This window comes from Sapajus apella, unplaced genomic scaffold, assembly GCF_009761245.1.
Source record: "Sapajus apella isolate SASKATOON/1434 unplaced genomic scaffold, GSC_monkey_1.0 scaffold11, whole genome shotgun sequence".
Lineage (NCBI taxonomy): Eukaryota > Metazoa > Chordata > Mammalia > Primates > Cebidae > Sapajus > Sapajus apella.
Genome location: NW_022436951.1, coordinates 26,876,615 through 26,892,464, shown reverse-complemented (window position 1 = coordinate 26,892,464; position 15,850 = coordinate 26,876,615).

The following is a 15,850-nucleotide window of genomic DNA, read 5'->3' as shown; positions in this document are numbered from 1 at the left end:
ATAAAATAGAAAAGAGAGAAGAATCAAATAGATGCAATAAAAAAACAACAAAGGGGATATCACCACTGATTCCACAGAAATACAAACTACCATCAGAGATCACTACAAAGAACTCTATGCACATAAACCAGTAAACCTGGAAGAAATGGATAAATTCATGGACAGTTGCACCCTTCAAAGCCTAAACCAAGAAGAAGTTGAAACCCAGAATAGACCAATAACAAGGGCTGAAGTTGAGGCAGCAATTGATAGCCTACCAACCAAAAAAAGCCCAAGTCCAGATAGGTTCTCAGCCAAATTCTACAAGACATTCAAAGAGGAGCTGGTACCACTCCTTCTGAAACTATTCCAAACAATCCAAAAAGAGGGAATCCTTCCCAAATCATTTTATGACACCAACATCATCCTGATTAAAAAAACCCGGCAGAGACTCAAAAAAAAAAAAAAAAAGAAAATTTCAGGCCAGTAACCATGATGAACATAGATGCAAAAATCTTCAATAAAATACTGGCAAACTGATTGCAACAACACATCAAAAAGCTTATCCATCACAATCAATTAGGATTCATCCCAGGGATGCAAAGCTTGTTCAACATACACAAGCCTACAAACATAATCCACCACATAAACAGAACCAAAGTCAAAAACCACATTATTATCTTAATAGATGCAAAGAAGGCCTTCGACAGAATTCAACAGCCCTTTATGCTAAAAACTCTGAATAAACTAGGTATCAACGGAACGGATCTCAAAATAATAAAAGCTATTTATGACAAACCCACAGCCAACATCATACTGAATGGGCAAAAACTGGAAGCGTTCCCTTTGAAATCTGGCACTAGACAAGGATGCCCTCTCTCACCACTCCTATTTCAATATTGTATGAAAGTTCTAGCCATAGCAATCAGGCAAGAAAAAGAAGTAAAGTGTGGAAGTCAAATTGTCTCTATTTGTAGATGACATGATTGTATATTTAGAAGACCCCATTGTCTCAGTCCAAAATCTCCTGAAACTGATAAGCAACTTCAGCAAAGTCTCAGGTTACAAATGCAGAAATCACAAGCATTCCTATACATCAACAACAGACTTAAAGAAAGCCAAATCAAGAATGAACTGCCATTCACAATTGCTACAAAGAGAATAAAATATCTAGGAATACAACTAACAAAGGATACAAAGGACCTCTTCAAGGAGAAGTACAAACCACTGTTCAAAGAAATAAGAGAGGACACAAACAGATGGAAAAACATTCCATGCTCATGGTTAGGAAGAATCAATATCGTGAAAATGGCCATACTGCCCAAAGTAATTTATAGGTTCAATGCTATCCCCATCAAGCTACCTATGACCCTCTTCACAGAAATGGAAAAAACCATCTTAAACTTCATATGGAACCAAAAGGGAGCCTGCATAGCCATGTCAATTCTAAGCAAAAAGAACAAGGATGGGGGCATCATGCTACCTGACTTGAAACTATACTACAAGGCTACAGTAATCAAAACAGCATGGTACTGGTACCAAAACAGACATATAAACCAGTGGAACAGAACAGAGGTATCAGAGGCAATGCCACACATCTACAAACATCTGATCTTTGACAAACATGACAAAAGCAATGGGGAAAGGATTCTCTGTTTAATAAATGATGTTGGGAAAACTGGCTAGCCATGTGCAGAAAGCAGAAACTGGACCCCTTCCTGAATCTTTACACTAAAATTAACTCCAGATGGATTAAAGACTTAAACATAAGACCTAACACCATAAAAACCCTAGAAGAAAACCTAGGCAAAACCATTCGGGACATAGGCACAGGCAAGGACTTCATGACTAAAACACCAAAAGCATTGGCAACAAAAACCAAAATAGACAAATGGGATCTAATTAAACTCCAGAGCTTCTGTACAGCAAAAGAAACAATCATTAAATGAACTGGCAACCAACAGAATGGGAAAAAACTTTAGCAATCTATCCATCTGACAAAGGGCTAATATCCAGAATCTACAAAGAACTAAAATAGATTTACAAGAAAAAAACAAACAAACCCATTCAAAAGTGGGTAAAGGATACGAACATACACTTTTCAAAAGAAGACATACATGAGGCCGACAAACATATGAAAAAATGCTCATCATCACTGGTCATTAGAGAAATGCAAATCAAAACTACATTGAGATACCATCTCATGCCAGTTAGAATGGTGATCATTAAAAAATCTGGAGACAACAGATGCTGGAGAGGATGTGGAGAAATAGAAATACTTTTACACTGTTGGTGGGAGTGTAAATTAGTTCAACCATGTGGAAAACAGTGTGGCGATTCCTCAGGGACCTAGAAAGAGAAAACCATTTGACCCAGCAATCCCATTACTGGGTATATATCCAAGGGATTATAAATTGTTCTGTTATAAAGACACATGCACACATATGTTCATTGTGGCACTGTTTACAATAGCAAAGACCTGCAAGAAACCCAAATGCCCATCGATGATAGACTGGAAGGGGAAAATGTCGCACATACACACCATGGAATACTATGTAGCCATCAAAAATGATGAGTTCATGTCCTTTGTAGGGACATGGATGAACCTGAATACCATCATTCTCAGCAAGCTGACACTAAAACAGAAAAACACCACATGTTCTCACTCATAGTTGGGTGTTGAACAATGAGAACACATGGACACAGGGAGGGGAGCATCACACGCTGGGGTCTGTTGAGGTGGACTCGAGGAGGGACAGAAGGGGGTAGGGAGTTGGGAAGGGATTATATGGGAAGAAATGCCAGATATAGGTGATGGGGATGGAGGCAGCAAACCACATGGCCATGTATGTACCTATGCAACAGTCCTGCATGTTCTTCACATGTACCCCAGAGCCTAAAGTGAAATAAAATATATATATTAGAAAAAAAAGAATATCCAACAAGTCAACATTTAGCTAAAATGAGTACTTTTGACAAGGGCACTTTTGGGTTTCTATTTGTATATATGTAAAGTAGAGGGATTGATAAAGCTGTATTTTTTAGAAACCAATTAGAAAATAAAATCTGCGAGCTGCGCTTCTTTCATGGAAGTTATAGAAGCTGCCGCTCTGAATTTACTGCTAATTTGGACTAATTTCTATCCTACCAGCTGTATGTGAAAGAATGTTATCCACATTTTCTTTTTAAAAAAGTGAGGTACAACGCTTGCACGCAGCACATTTTATACCTCATTTATAAATGACCTTAAATGTGGAATAGTTTTAAATAAATATTCCATTTTCATTGTTTGATTTTGCCATCAGTGGCATTAACAAGCTTTGTTTATTTTAATGTCTGGAGCTTCTGCTGTAAGACATATGTGAGCAATTATATCATCCTAACATCTTAACTCACCTTTTTCTTTTTTTAAAAAAGCATAATTTGCTTTTTTCCTTCTCTTCTTAATTTATTGCCAATGTGTTCATGTTTATCATTTCTAAATAATATGACAAACACATCAATGGCTCTACAAGAAGGCCAAAGGTTGTGACATTTAGATATTTTTAAGGATATTTGAAATAAATATTTTTATATTTTTGGAAACAGCTTTCTTAGTTTTTACTGAAAAAAACCTTAAAACATTCTCCATATGTAGTAATTTAGGTAAATTTACAACAACAAAGTAAAAGAGGCGTCAGTCTAGTAGTTTTGGAAATAGATGAAGAATGAAAATAGCTGGATACAGGTAATTAAAACCAAAAAGACAAGGGACAGTAGAAAAATTCTCATTATATTAAAATTTGGTCTTGTGAAATATGTGTATCTACCATCTTGTAATAAAGTGCTGTGGCAAGTATTGTAAATCAAACCCATAAAGTTGTGGGAGTAGAATTTATGTACCTGTAACAGCCCTATGTATGCTGTCTTAAATGATTTGTGCTTACATAACAAATGAATGAATCTTAGAGACAGCATAGAGTAGTGTTTAATTACACAGGCTCCACCTCCTGCAATCTGACATTAGCTTTGCTACATCCTAAGGATGTGGTGTAGGACAAACAACTTGGTTTCTCTGGGTTTTTTCTTATGTAAATAATATGGGTAATAGTGGTACCTTCCTGATAGCATTGTTATGGGGATTAAATGCCTTGATATAGAAGGCATTTTGACAGTCTCTGGCACATGGTAAGCTTATATGTGTTAGCTTTGGTTATATGATTGTTTTTCACTCTCATTCTTCTCAAAGGAATAAAGTGAAGGTGAAGTTAATAGTAAAAGAATGAACCTAGTTTGATATGATGAAAAACATGCAAGCATCACAACACAAGTTTAAACTGCTGAAAGGGGTCCAATTCCAACGAGCTAACACCCAGATGCAAAGTGACCTGAGAGCGGAAAACTGAACGTTAACTTGAGTGTCTGCCCCAGTCGGTTGATAGTGCCAGTGTGAAGTGATGAGCTGAGAAGGCAGGGAGGCTGGTGTGGACCTCAGGGAGGAGCGTGCTGTGGCTGAGTGACGTCTGCCAAGTGCCAGGAGGGGTGGGTGTTGCATTTCACCCTGTATTTCCCTTCCCTTGCCTAGAGCAAGTTCACACACCCAGGCCTGCTGATTGAGCCAAATTCACTTCTTGTGAAAGAGTTTGGGAAGAGAGAGTGAGAGAACATTCATCTGTATCATTTTGACCAAGATACAGCTCTACCCACGCCTATCAGCTGAGGCCAAATGTTCAGATAAGCACAGTCAGGAAATCCGTAGCTGCTGGCCAAATAGTCCTTTATCCTGTGAGATGGGATCAGTTTACTAAAATTTCCTTTTAGTAAAAGGAAAGGCAAAGGCCCCTGCTAAATGCTCATGGACAATGTCAACAATGCCTTTTATAATGGGCTTTAAAAAATCACAAAGTGACAATTTTTATCATCCTTGGAGGATTTCTTCACTGCTACCTTCAAATTCCCAAAGTGTCTTGTCTAATTCTACTGTTTGTTTTCACTCACACCAACTCAAGAATCAATGACATTTGTGGAGTCTGATTAATCCCTCATAAATGGCTGTTATGCATTAAAGTCAGCATATCAAGCATGTTGGGATATTTGAAGAAGCCTGCAAAGTAACACATTTTATATACATTATCTCACTAAGCTTTATAAGCATTCTGTAAGGTATATATTATCCCCAGGTAAGAATACTGACACAGAGAGATAAATAACTCTTCCAAGATTACTCACCTAGAAATGTATATCTGACTCCAGAATCATAGTTTATCATTTCGTTTGTTTGCTGTTCTGGTGAGTTTGTAGGTACTCTGACTCTTGGGGTCAGGAAATGGTTTAGTGCCAATGTAAAATTTAGCTCCATGGAAAAGAGGCAACTGGGAATGGCCAGGTTGTAATTATTTAGTCATCAAACATTACAAAGGAACTGACTGAGCACTAAGACTGGAAGAGACCAACTCTTGGCCTTGTTCACACCACTGGACAAGCAGGTGCTACTATCCCTGGTTAAGCAGGTGCCTCTGGGGCCAGCACAGCCTTATACTTGTGGGCATCAGATATTGGCTGGGCAGTCCAAGGAGGATTGGGAAGATATGGTGTTGGGAATGCAACAGCATCTGGGATCACTTTACATTGATAAGTTCTATATTCCAGATTAACATGCTTAGTAAAATAACTGAAAACAAAAATCTGTCAGATTCTCATTTCATGTAATACCTTAAACACTTATCATACCAGCACAAAGCAGAACCTGAAAGAGCTCAGCCTGGATGGATCGTATACCCGGCTGATGGAAGATACACAGTTTAACAATAATGGAAAATATGATCATGCTTTGCAGCAAAGAGCTTTCCTGGTCAGGGGCAAATAATCATGCCTGAGAAGGTAGGAAAAGATATAAAACAGGCTGGGCTCATCTTTGAAGTCTGGTAGATTTCAGAAGATTTTAGCATTCTTGGATCATCTTATTGTTCCTTTACTTAAAGAGAAGTTCTAACCAAAATATCTGTGAACAGCAAGATTGAAAATGGGAGAAAAAGCTTTTAATTTCTGCTTGTTTGGATGTAGGTGAGAAGAGAGTGGAGCTTGTATAGTAACTTCCAACTGTGAGCAGAACTGTTCTCTCTCACCCCTTCCCCCAGAAGATCCCAGGACCTATGTGTCACTCCCTGAAGATTTTACACAGACAGGAAGTTGTTTAAAGAGATATCTCTTGGATCCTCACAGAGGGACTCTAGTGCACTTCCTGAAAACCCACAGAAAAAATAGTTTCACATTTAGTGAAAGGGAATGGAAATATGCATGTCAGCTGACATTGTCTTCTGAAGTCAAAATGCAGGAACAAATCCAGGATGTGGGAGATGAGAGAGACACCTGTCTGGGTTTTTCCAGACACATGAATGTGATGAAAAACAAAAATGGTAGTGGAGAAGGGCCGTCCTAGATTTAGAGAGACTGAAGAGACATGATAACCATAATACCAAGTGCATTTTATGAACTTTGAGTGGATCTTAGATTAGGAAAAAGAAAAGTTATGAAACACATTTTTGGAGACAATAAGCATCTCAAGGTGAGGTCTTACAATGAATACAACTTGCTATCAAATCATTCAGAAGAAAAAAAGGAGATCAAACTAGAGAGATAAAGAAAACAGTACAATATTAACAGTTGGTGAATCTATGGAAAGAGAACACAGGTGCTTCATGATAATATTCATTCTGTGTTTTTGAAGATTTGAAAGTTTTATAAATAAAAAGTTGGAGAAATACAATCCCTAAGACTGTGTCTCTTTTCTGGAATGCCACATGCAGAACTCATCTCACAGATCAGCAATTGTCTTCTGAGTGTCCACCAGGTGCAGACGTCTTCTTGAGACATGTTTTATGTTTTCCTTAATTCTATTTTGTCTTTCCCAGAATGATGACTTGGCTTTGCACACACTTAGCGCTTTGGAAATACTGCTATAATTTTTAAAGTAAATTCTATTTTAAATAAATGCTGTTAGATGAGTCACCTTGGACAATTTACTTCACATTTGACAGTGTGTCATCTTCCCGTTTCCTGACACTCTCGTTTGTGAACACTTCATCTCCAAGTTTCTCCACTTGAGTGGTTGGTTTCTGGAGATGTCCAGAGCTCATGCTCTGTCTGGGAGCGACCACAAGATGGCAGTGTTTCAGAACATTGTTCTACTGGGAAGGAGCACATGAGAGTGTAGTTGAACCATTGACAAAGCTTCAATAGCAGAAGGCTGGCCGATCAAATGCTGCGTTCAACATCCAAAAGATTTGAAACAAAGACCTAGAAGGTGGACTGGGAGAAAGACAATCTGAGTTGTCCCTGTTATATCCCTTGCCTAGAGCTCAACCAGTTTATATAACAGTATTCCCATGGAAAATCAAGTATTTTCTTGTCTGTGCCAACACTGAGTTTGTCATTTTCCTCCAGCTGTCACTGTGGTCGTGTGTCAATGCAAGGACTTCTCCTGGCATTTTTCTTTGTTAGCCCATGACCCACTAAATTTACTATGTAAGAAATACAAATCACATTCTACATTATGCTCTCTATTTGTGGTACATATTCTAAATATGACCAGCAATGGATATTCTTGCCTCCTATATGTATCCATAGAATTATGGATTTTTGGATGTTACCATGATCCATCCATCAACTTAAAAATTAAAGAAAAAATGTTTCTCATTTAGAACCATTATGTAGGTTCTAATCATTATGTAGGTTGGACTTTTATACTTTGCAAGGATCTAATGATTGAAATGTATGATTTTGATGACCCTGTGACAAAGCAAAACAAAGTCATCTTTGTCTCATGTCCAGTGGAGACTCAGTAAATTCCAGAGGAGTCTAATAGAAACAAAACTTGATGACTATGCAATTTTCTTTGGATGAGCTTCAAATTGAGGCTATAGATCATTGTGAATGTCTAGGAGAGTTCAGTGATGCTGAAGAAGTTAGAAGTTGAGAAGAAGTTAGAAGGCTGCTATGGGATCCTCTTGCAAATATAGTCCCTTATTCGATAAATCTGCTTGTCCTTGTCTCCGGTGTGGGCTCTTTCGCAGGACTCTTTTCATTTCTGCAGGGTGAGCTTGATGTCTGGTGATGCATCATTTGGGGTCTTTTTCTCTGACAGCCTCCTGACAAATTCTTCTCCAAATGGACAGCCACTTGAGCAACTGTGTTTAATGGATTATCTCTTTAGAACAGCATAACCTTTGGATTATTGAAGGCTGAGTGAAATGCAAATGTTTATCTTCCACTTGGCAAACCTGCAAACTGAATTAATCCCTGGCTCATTTATCAGGTCAACCAGCAAAATGGCTTCCTACTGTGTAAAGATGTAATGGTGTGCATAGAAAAGCTCGTACTTGTACTGGAACCTCTGAACCTAAATTATCATAGACTGTCTTAGCAGTTAGTGTATGTTCTGCTATTTCATAATTATGGATTATCTTTCTTTGCTTTTTTGGACATGGAGTCTTGCTCTGTCATTCAGGCTGGAGTGCAGTGGCCAATCTCGGTTCACTGCAACCTCCACTTCCTGAGTTCAAGCGATTCTCCTGCCTCAGCTTCCTGAGTAGCTGGTATTACAGGTGTGGCTAATTTTTGTATTTTAGTAGAGACGGAGTTTCTACCATGTTGGTCAGGTGGGTCTCAAACTCCTGACCTCAAGTGATCTGCCCGCCTTGGCCTCCCAAAGTGCTGGGATTACAGGAGTGAGCCACTGCACCTGACCTAAAATTATGGATTATCTTTTGTTTCTGATTTTCTGAAATCTCCAGGGATTAACTGTGAACTGGGATGAATTATTGTGAAGCCTATTGTTCTGCCTATAAATACCAGAGTCAGTATTTTGCCTCTGACATCATGATACACTATTGTTATCAAGACTCCATTCTTAAGATTTGCATTTGATCATTGATTTTTTCCCCCTAAAGTGGAACACTCTTTATCACCCTGGAAAGTAATGACTAGAGCTGCCATTATTGGTAGTGGACTTCATTTGCTGTTAAAAACAATATTACCGGACCTAGAAATAGAAATTCCATTTGACCCAGCAATCCCATTACTGGGTATATATCCAAAGGATTACAAATCATTCTACTATAAGGACACGTGCACACGAATGTTCATTGCAGCACTGTTTACAAGAGCAAAGACCTGGAACCAACCCAAATGCCCATCAACGATAGACTGGATAGGGAAAATGTGGCACATATACACCATGGAATATTACGCAGCCCTCAAAAACGATGAGTTTGGGTCCTTTGTAGGGACATGGATGAACCTGGAAACCATCATTCTCAGCAAACTGACAGAAGAGCAGAAGATCAAACACCACATGTTCTCACTCATAGGCGGGTGTTGAACAATGAGAACACATGGACACAGGGAGGGGAGCACTACACACTGGGGTCAGTTGGAAGGAAATAGGGGAGGGACGGTTGGGGGTGGGGAGCTGGGGAGAGATAGCAAGGGGAGAAATGCCAGATGTAGGTGAGTGGGAGGAAGGCAGCAAATCACACTGCCACGTGTGTTCCTATGCAACAATTTTGCATGTTCTTCACATGTACCCCCAAACCTAAAATGCAATAAAATAAATAAATGGGGAAAAAAAACAATATTACCTCCCAACCTTAATCCCATTGGTTGTTCATTCATAAAAGTCAAAAATTAAAAAAGAATTAATTGTTAAAGAGCTGGAGAGTAAAAATTTCATTGCATAAGCAAAAATTTCTCACAGCAGACTCTTTTGTCTCATTATGCCAATTCTAAAATAAATTAGAGCCCCTTTTTTTGGGCTTCTTTGTGCAAGGAAAGAATGAGCTTTAGCGCATCATTTGTTTTTGTAGTGACTTCAGGCATATCAGTCCTCAGTAAAATGACAGTCGTAGGACTGGCAGAGACATTGGCTGACCCACAGAAAGCAGACCTGCTCTCACTTTTTTCCTGCTCTCTCTGGAGCATGCACTAATCCTTTAAGCTTTTTGGCGGACAAGCGTCATTCAATAGTGAGACAGAATCAAGGGCCAGTGGGTGAGGACCAAGTCCTTCTAGAAGATATTTGTGCAAAGGGTTCAGTAGGGAGACAAGCTGTTCTCCTCCAATGTACCCTTAAGAAACAGCACACTTTTCTCTGCCAAAGAAATAACTGTCTCTTCAGAGAGCTGCCACGATAAATGTCCCTGAGTCCAAGTGGGCTGTCTCTTTAGGGGTGTGCTGATGTGTCTGTATCTGCATATGCATAGAGAGTGATGCAGTAGGCTTTTCAAAATGGAAAAGCAACTGGAACTGACGAAGAGCTGAAAAGATAAAGGCAAACTGAAGTGAACAATATTTTATTTTAAAGGAAGGACAGAACGATACTCTCTTTTAGTTCATATTGTTCACCAAAAAATGCCTCAGGATGAACCACAGGCCTATCTTTACAAACATAGCTTCCAGCTTGGCTGGATTAGATTGGGTCTGGTTTTTCATCTCCACCATTCAAAGAACATCATATATTTTAACTTTTGTGAAAACTCCCCTTAATGAAAACAAAAGTAATTAACAGCCTCAGCAGCTTAGCTGCCAAGAGTCCCTGTGGCTCTTCCCTGCTTATAGATCTACGAGTACAGGCGCTGCATACCAACAACGCTGGTACACATTTTTCCCTCTTCTACTTGTTGTCTAGGTACCTTATAACCAGTTAAGGATGACTACTATCCAATAGAAAGGTTTAAATTGTTTTCATTGCTATGCTAAAAAATTGGTGATCAAAGACATCTCTTAAATGCAAGACATCCTTTTGAGTAAGAGGCATTTCAATGAGATGCTTTATATCAGGATTTTTATCATCACACTAATCTTGAGATGGCTGGACTTTGTGTGTGTGTGTGTGTGTGCATGAGTGAGCTGGCTTAGCACCTGAGCAGCCAGGGTGCAATATTTAAGGAGGCTCTCACTCTTGTACAAGTTCAAGATTGGTAATTTCTCTCTCTTTTTTTTTTTTGAGACCCAGTCTCACTTTGTTGCCCAGGCTGGAGTGCAATGGTGTGAAATCTAGGCTCACCATAACCTCTGCCTCCTGAGTTCAGGTGATTCTCCTGCCTCAGCCTCCCGAGTAGCTGGAATTATGGGCATGCGCCACCACGCCTGGCTAATTTTGTATTTTTAGTAGAGACAGGGTTTCACCATGTTGGTCAGGCTGGCCTTAAACTCTTTACCTTAGGTGATCTGCCTGCCTCAGCCACCCAAAGTGCTGGGATTACAGGCATGAGCCACTGCGTCCAGCCAGATTGGTACTTTCAAGTAAGTACCTCCTTAAATATTGGCTTTAGGTGTCTTGTACCACACCCATTCTCTAATAGAAGGGGTGACGGGTAGAGGAATTGCTGGTGTAGTTTCCTGTCCCCTCGTGGATATTGGAGGCCTGTGACACCATGAATGGGTGGGTCAGTGAGCTAGGCTAGATATGGAAGAGCTGTCACCTCTCCAAGATACTAAAAATGAATGAAGCTAAAGCAGTGTTGCAAAATTTGTGATGAGTTTATAATGTCTGCAATTTAACTCATTAATTCTTCCAACAAATCTGCTAAGTACAAGGCATTGTAGGAGAAAGGTGTAGGTCAGAAGACTAAACCAGTCTAGTCTTACCATGTTATTCTGCCTGCTTTCATTCACAAATGAATCCTATGATAAGAACGTGAATTCATAATACATTCTAAGTGGTACAATTTTTGAATGAGAGTCACGTTTTAAGCTGTCAGATAAAAATATTCTCTCAAAGCTGCTAGCGTATCTTCCTGGCTGCACGCATCCACTTATTTGTTGATAAGGCCAGGAGCCTGCATTTGAGACCCTCCAACTCTCTAGAGCTTAAGGCAAGTGGCCCGTTAGCCCCTTACCTCCTTTGCATAAGTCCCATATTGGGGGGTCTAACTGGCAAACAGCTATGGACCAAGTCGGTTTCGAGAAATGTATTAGTCAGTGTTCTCTAAAGAGACTAATAGGATAGGTATATATATACAGGGGAGTTTATTAAGGAGTATTGACTTGTGTGATCAGAAGGTGAGGTCCCATGATAGGCTGTCTGGAAGCTGAGGAGCAAGGAAGCCAGTCAAGTAGCAAAGCTGAAGAACTTGGAGTTAGACTTTCAAGGGCAAGAAGCACCCAGTATGGGAGAAAGATGTAGGTCAGAAGACTAAACCAGTCTAGTCTTACCATGTTATTCTGCCTGCTTTTATTCTGGCTGCTTTGGCAGCTGATTAGATGCTGCTCATCTAGATCGAGGGTGGGTCTGCCTTTCCCAGCCCACTGACTCAAATGTTAATCTCCTTTGGCAGCACCCTCACAGATACACCCAGGATCAATACTTTGCATCCTTCAATCCAATCAAGTTGACACCCAGGATCAATATTTTGCATCCTTCAATCCAATCAAGTTGACACCCAGGATCAATATTTTGCATCCTTCAATCCAATCAAGTTGACATGCAATATTAGCCATCACAAGAATTAATACCCATTCCCAGAAACCTCCCACTCAAAAGCAGAGAAGCAAAGCCCATGGTGACTTCTGAGCAGCAGTAGGGAACCCCAAATGGAGTTTAACCTTCAGGTAAAGAAGAGAAACTGACCAAGGCACTCATCCTGAGAAACAGCGATTTTCACATCAGGCAGTGGCTTTCCACTGGCTGTGTGTTAAGACCATCTGGGGAACTTTAAAATCTGTAAGTGCCCAGGAATCTCCCCAGACCCATGAAATCAGAATTTTTTGAGATGAGTTGGACACTTCTAGTTTTGCAAATCTCTCCAGGTGATGCTAAGGTGCAACTAGGATTGGAAGGTATTTTCTGAGGAGCCATTACAAGTTGGCTAGGTACATTTATCAGTTATTTCTGTAGAAATCTGTGACCTTTGTTTGATGGAGACAAGGAGGGAAGGCCCTAAAGAGCAAGGAGAATGGAGGATTTCTAGAAAAGCCTCCATTTCCTGGTGAGTACTGCCTGGTAGGCAGGAACGATTGTTTGGGAGTGAATGGGAAATCCATCATCCTTTCAATGAGAAATGGATAGGGAAATGAAATCATATTTCCAGCTTCCTTTCATATTCTCTAACTTCTGTCCTACAGCTGCAATAAATTCTGAACCCTGTGCCCCAAAGATGTGTGAGGACAGAAAGCAGATAATGAAGTTCCTTTTCCTAATCATCAAAGACAGTGGTAATGATTTCACTTCCATCCCAGACCTGGTGGCCGAGGGGATGCTGATTCCCAGAAGAGAAAGATCGAGTTGACTGGAGATGAGGTTGCTTGCTTCCATGGTTTAAAATGTCAGCTCATCTCTCAAGCTTGGGTGATGCCAAAAACAAAGACAAACAGCACACCAGAGAATTACATAAACTCTTCTGGAAACGTATGAAGCATTTAAATTGTATCTGAAAACAGCAGAAAAAAAATTCCAAACATAATTGGAAAATTTCCCCGTTGATTTTCTCAGAATCTCAAAGGCCTAAATCCAAATTTCTGGGACAGGTTTGTGGTTAATATAAATGTTAAGAGCGGTCTGTTCTGAGATGCCAAGATTCTAGAACTGTGACCAAACAAATGGCAACCTAGGTGCTTTGCTTTGCCTTTAAAAATACTGTGAAGGTGCATTAAAAATAGCCAAAGAAAGCCTCTTAGCAGATATACATGGGGCCGGTCAGAGCCTTCTGCCTTAGATGCATACGCATGTTGTCTCCTTCAAACAAACAAGCAAACAAGCAGATTCCATATTAGACATTTGTGTGTGTGTGTGTGTGTGTGTGTGTGTGTGTGTGTGTGTGTGTCCAGGAAATCATTGGTCTCCCTAGAGTTTTATATTATAGCAAAGCAATTCTTCATATGTATATAATGAGTATATAGAGGAACCTAGTGGAAAGAACATAAACATGGTGGTACTCTATACCTGATTTCATTTCTGACTGGCCCATTTACCCACTGGTTGACTTGTTCTCTCACCTCTAAAATGAGATAAGAAGACCTCCCTGGAATACTGATGGTAGTCAGTCAATACAAGCCATTTCTTTTTTCCCTCTGACATGAAATAAGACAAATGTAAAATGTTTAGCCCACTACCTGGCACATAGTAGGTACTTAACCGATGTCAGAAATTATTGTGTCTTTGCATCAAAAGCATTCCCTAGCATACAAAATATGCTGAAAATTTCTTTCTGATGCATGAATAAATGTGTGCACCATAACAGGTAACTCTGATATAGTGTTTACTTTGTGCGAGGCACTGTTGTAACTGCTTAGCTTCTGCAAATGAAATTCAATCTTCTTAAGAACACAACGATGTACGTAATATTATGAAAGCATTTGATAGAGGGGAACACGGGGGCAACAAAGACTCAAGTAGTTTTGCCCAAGGAAGGGCCTCTGCTGTAATGCTTGCATATACCATGTGTATTTTCACCCTGATCTTCTGATGGCAACAAACCCATGCTAACAGGGGAGCATTTCCTGGGGAGATTCAAACCAAGGTGTCGAGAAAACAGGCAACGCAATGGAGGAAAGGTTTTGTTCCAGGTACCTAGTCTGAGAGACTGTTCTAAGAGTCTTCTAGAGGTTTTATAATTTGGGGAGGGAGGACTTTCCTCATACACAAATTTAAGGCTTTCCCCAAAGTGAAGTCAAGTCAACAAATAACAGAAGCTACCTGCAGCTCTCAGCATGAGCATGCTCTGGCACATAAGTGGCGGAGCTTTCCCTAGGTCCATGTGCTTCTTGAAGGCTGGTTGTGTCCCAACCAAGCATCCAGTGTGTCCATCCTGGCTGCCCACTGTCAGTCATTCATGGGCCATTTGCTGGCTGTGTGGTGCCAGCTGGCTGGACTTGACCCTTAGCTACATTCTCTGAGGTCAGAATCTTGGTATGTGAAGACACATCTTGGTATGTCCCGTGTAAGGATGTTGACAGGATAAATGAATCCCTGTGTCTCATCCTGAGAGTTTAAAGTACCTTGAAGTGATAGAAATAGGCTCCAGCTGGTACCTGTTTTGATAAAGCTCATTTTACTGCTCCTATGACTATCTATTTTGGCTCTGTGCTGCCCATTATCAGGAAATGGAAATGTGGGTAGGTCTGGGTCATGGTGGAAAAATCATAGGTTGCACCCCTTTTGTTATCTAGCCTTTCATTATATCTTTTTCCTCCCAAGTCAAATGCTTTGTGTGTGTGGGTTTTAACTCTTAGCCAATAAGGAAAAACTTTGAGGATGAAAACCCTATAATTTTAAAGTTCAAACTGTGAGGAAAGGAAAAGGGTCACTTTGATTATGACACCACGTGTGGTAAATGCAAAGTTCTGAATTTCTCGTAAATCATCACTCTTCGTAACAAACATATCAGTGTTGTTTTGTTTCTTTCTGCCCTAAACTAGAGAATTACATTTTCTCAGGTTGTCCATTTCTTTATCAATGGCAGATGCAATCCTCCTTCTCCTTTGGAAACAGCATTTTAATTCAAATGTCACTTGTTTCTATTGCATTTTGCTGTTGAGATGAATCATAAGATGACGGGAACTGATGTATTTTTGTTTTTCTTTCCCTGAAAGCAAACACTTAGAGGCAGACTCCAGGGCATTTATAGCCCACATGTAACTCGTTAAAGGTTCATTAAGAAACTCTTAAATTGAATTTGTTTGTGTAACTCATGTTTATTTTTCTCTAGTTGATGATTTATCACTTAAGTTACAGTAGCATTCCCCATAAGACATGTGCAGGTTGTGAGTCGAGACTGAGACTTGCCCATGTTTCTTTATGACTTGGTTTTCAAGTCACCTGGATGTGGACCATCCAATTTGCTTGGAAGTTTCCTGGCTGCTATTGCAGAAGGAAATGTCTTTGTAAAAGCAGATT